The sequence below is a fragment of the Chionomys nivalis genome, chromosome X (genome assembly GCF_950005125.1).
Source record: "Chionomys nivalis chromosome X, mChiNiv1.1, whole genome shotgun sequence".
NCBI classification, from domain to species: domain Eukaryota; kingdom Metazoa; phylum Chordata; class Mammalia; order Rodentia; family Cricetidae; genus Chionomys; species Chionomys nivalis.
In genome coordinates, this window is record NC_080112.1 from 122,974,089 (window position 1) to 122,978,406 (window position 4,318).

General features: G+C 39.5%; 1 pseudogene; it reads right to left on the reverse strand.

Moving 5' to 3' along the window:
* Window positions 1–3,519: 3,519 nt before the first annotated feature.
* On the reverse strand, window positions 3,520–3,940 carry LOC130868163 (40S ribosomal protein S23-like; annotated as a pseudogene).
* Window positions 3,941–4,318: the final 378 nt, after the last annotated feature.

The window sequence follows — 4,318 nt, forward strand, 5'->3', positions numbered from 1 at the left end:
TTGGTAACACAAATGAAACAAGAAGTTAAAGGTAATGATTTGGGTGGCAGAATTAGCATTTAAAAATACCTCAGTGGAATGAATTGCTGAGTCATCTTCAAAAGATGGAACGTTGTTGGGCAAAGGGTAAAACTGAGCCCTGAGGTTAAAAGAAAATCAACTGTACAGTCATAGGGAGTATAATAAATGATTTGCAAGAAACTCATGTAAGAAAATCTGCCTCCATAGTCTCACACTGCAAAGCATATTACTAAGAATAACTGACTATCCTAGATGACTTACCACAGGAATACTGGTACAGTCCATCTCAGGAGTTGATCTGGGATTGTGGTTGAGATAGCATGCAATTCTATCATCTGAGATGAGAGAAAGAAGACCACAGCATCCCTAACATAGAGAAAGACATTCCGACTATGAAGTTCATGCTGTAATGTGTTTCTGTGGTAATCCCAAATCCCACAAAGTGATTTTAGAGGTTTCTAAAACATAAGACTTCAAGTGTTAAAATGACAACATTTCTCAACAGACCACAAGGATTGGACACAGTACCTCCCGTTAACCAACAAGGATTTGTGCTTCCTATGCTGTCAGGCTTACCCTGTCTCAAGTATTCTTTCCCTGTTCTTTAGCATGGATGTTTTCTTTGTGTCCTTTGGTCTTACCACAAGTGTCTCCTTCCTGGAAACCACAGCCCAATGATAACAATTTTGTTTCATAACTTTCTTATGACCCTGTTTTATTTTCTATATTTAAATCGTTAATAACAAAGTATCATGATGCTTGCTACTGTTCAGCTAACCCCAGTAGAACATAAGCCTATTCCTTTGTTGTTGTTCATTGCTACACTACACTACACTAAAACTTGATACATAGGAGGAATTCAATAAATGTTTACGTAACTTTCCACCTTCTCTTTTCTCCCTCTAGCCTCTCCAAGGTACCTTTTCTCTAATCTCCCTCCCATGTACCCCACTCAAATTGATAGCCTCTTTTTCTTAGATTATTTATTTACTTAATTAATTCATTTTACATACCAACCATACTTCCTCCTCCCTCCCCTCTTCAACCTCCTCCACCTCCCCTACCCCCACCCACTCCTCAAAGAGGGTAAGGCCTCTCATGGAGAGTCAGCTAAGCCTGGCATATGGAGCTGAGGAAAGACCAAGTCCCTCCCCACTGAATCAAGGCTGCATAAGATATCCCACCATAAGGAATAGGCTCCAAAAAGTCAGTTCATGCACCAGGGATAAATCCTGGTCCCACTGCCAAGAGAACCACAAATAGACTAAGCCACACAACTGTCACTCACATTCAGAGGGCCTAGTTTGGTCTCATGTAGGCTCCCCAGCTGTCAATCCAGAGTCCATGAGCTCCCACCAGCTCTGTTCAGCTGTCTTTGTAGGTTTCCCCATCATTATCTTGCACCCCTTGTTTTTCTTAGATTATTATTGTTACACACATACATAGAGATGTGTATATATACCTAAATATATAAGTACAACCTGGCGAGTCCTTTTTTGTTGTTGGCAAACATGGGTTCAAGGCTGACCACTCTTCACTCGACAGCCAATAAAGGGGACTCATTTCTGGAAGAGACTTATTCTCCTCCCAGCAGTCATTAATTGCCTGTAGTTAAGTGGTGAACCCCCACAACACAACCTTCCATATTAATATGTGCACTGATATTGTCATGGCTCCAGTTTTGTTTATGCAACCATTTCTAGCTGATTGTTTTGCAGCACACATCCTGGTATGCTGGCTCTTACAATTTTTCTATCATTTTGCTCCCTCTGCAGTGGTGTTCCCTAAAACGTAAAATCAGGAACTATGGTATCGATATATCCATTGAGGCTGGGCTCCCCATGGCCCACTGGTCTCTGCATAGTGGCCAGTTGTGCTTTTCTGTAGTGGTCTCTCTTTGCTGTTAACAGAAGCTTCGTTGATAATGGGTGGTAGCTGCACTTATCCAGAAAAGGTGACCCATGCACAAAGACAATTGGCAGGCCCAAGGGTGAAACTAGACTTGTAGATTTACAGATGCCAGTGGGTTGTGGTAGGGCAAGGGATGCTCGGTGTTTTTTAAGCAGATGGGCAAATAGATAAATTAATGATGTCTCATAACCATGAAACCTATATTGAATTCTCTCCTATAAAAAAAAAACACTCTGAGAAAACCATCATGAGAAAAAAAGAGTCCATATAGCTGTACATTTTCAGATGAGGATACACAGGTCAGCGTGAGGATGGATCTAGAAAGCTGTCGTTACAATGTAGCAAAGCTGCCGCCAATTGGAAATTATGAAACTGCCGGGTAAGTACTGTCCACACCAAGGATAGCTGAGATTGGGTTGCTTGCATACCTTGGGCACTGCTCTTAAAGTGATAGGATTCATTTTTTTTCATCCTAAGGTTTGGAGATTCTCTGATTCTGGCAAAAAATTATCATCATATACTTTAAGAATTGAAAAATGAGAAAATAGAAAAACATCTGTGAACTCACAGCCAACTCCCTTTCCCAAAGATCGGCCCCAGCATTTCGTTCTATTAGGAGCTACTAATTCCTAATGCAGTAATTTTTCTCCCAAGATTCCATCCATCTCATTATAATTAAGTCCACAGGATCATTTCCCTTCAATGTTTCTTTAGAGATCTGAGAAATCGTCAGCAAGGCAAATCCCCAGTTTATGAGATGCCTTGCTTTTAGCAGAATGAGACTTTCATCAGGTGCCCAGAGAGCAGAAGCCTTCCATCTCTCCAGTAGCTGGTCTCTGTGCCAGTTCTGCCATCTTCATTAGGGAAGCATCAACCATGCCCTCTCCACAATATTTCCTTTATGGCACTGTAATGTCTCTAAATTTGTGTGCCTCTGCCAATATTCACCAATTTATTCGCTTTCATATTTTTGACAATTTCCATGAAAATTTAAGATATTTTGAACCTACCAGGTGAGAACGGATAGAACCAAAAACTATTGTGAGGACATGTAGAAGCGACCCATAAGCTGTGGTGTAAAAAGTCTACTAGCTATCTGAAAATACTCTTTTTGCTACATATAATTTGTATTAAGAAGCTAAAGTTTAAATTTTTCTGAAAAAAAATTGTATAGCACAAAACCTGCCCCGAATTAAGGCCCTCTCTACATTTCATCATATACAGAAAGAGGAGCCCATGACAGACTATTAGTAATTAGTGTATTGACAAGTTGCCTCAATGTAGTAAATGACAGCCCCTTTAAAAAACATTTTATAATTATATTATGTGGACAAATGTTTTACCTCCATGTATATATTGCACTGCATCTATGCCTGGTACACACAGGAGATACAAGAAGGAGTCGGATCCCTTGGAATTGTAATTAAAGATGGCTGTGAGCCACCATGCGGCTGCTAGCAATCATACCTGGGCCCTCTACAAGAACATCAAATGCTCTTAACCACTGAATCATTGCTCCAGGCCCACAATTACAAATTCTTGTTTTTAGAATATGAAAATTTGTTACTGTGTTTCCATTCTCAAAATTTATGATCTTTGTCTTTCCTTCTTGCCTTTGTATGGAGCCAAAAGCTCCATTGGCTACCTTAACAAATTTAAAGCAGACTCCTGGAATATCACCTTTTCATGACATTTTCAACCAAATTCAACAACCAGAACTTAATCGTTTTCCTCATTGAAGTTCAATCAGCCATCACTACACACAAAAGCTGTGGTCTTCTTGTCCTTCTTGATGAGCTGCACCCTGACACACTTCCTGATAATAGAATTTGGCTGCTTGGCTTCAAACCCTACTTTTTCTAGAACAATACCCTTTGCATGAGACACAACTTCAAAAAGATTGGCCTTTCGGGGCTGTGCCCAAGTGGGCTTTCTTGTGTTGCTTACCATGATCCCTTCGGTGACAATGTAGCTTCCAAGCAGTACAGAGACCATGACACTTGCCCATCTTTCCAGTACCACTGGTTTGAGAGAAAACCAATTATAAATTCTTAAACCACTCAAAGAGTATTTAAATTTCAAAAACTCACTCTTATATTTGAATTACGACTTCTCATAACTACGCTGAAATATGTGTGATATGTAAAGATTTGGGCAAACACCAATATTTTAAAAGAATCTTGATGTATACAGAAAAGATATCTCTATTTTTTATGTGTCTGTGAACAAAGTAACAGAATTTTTGGACACTCCAAGAAGAAATATCATTTAATATTTTCTCAGGTAAAGAAAAACTGCATGTCACGAACTGGCATTTATACTATAATTATGTATGCTGGAAAATTATTTTATTGTTTGTTGGAGACCAACCTTTTGTGATAGCTTG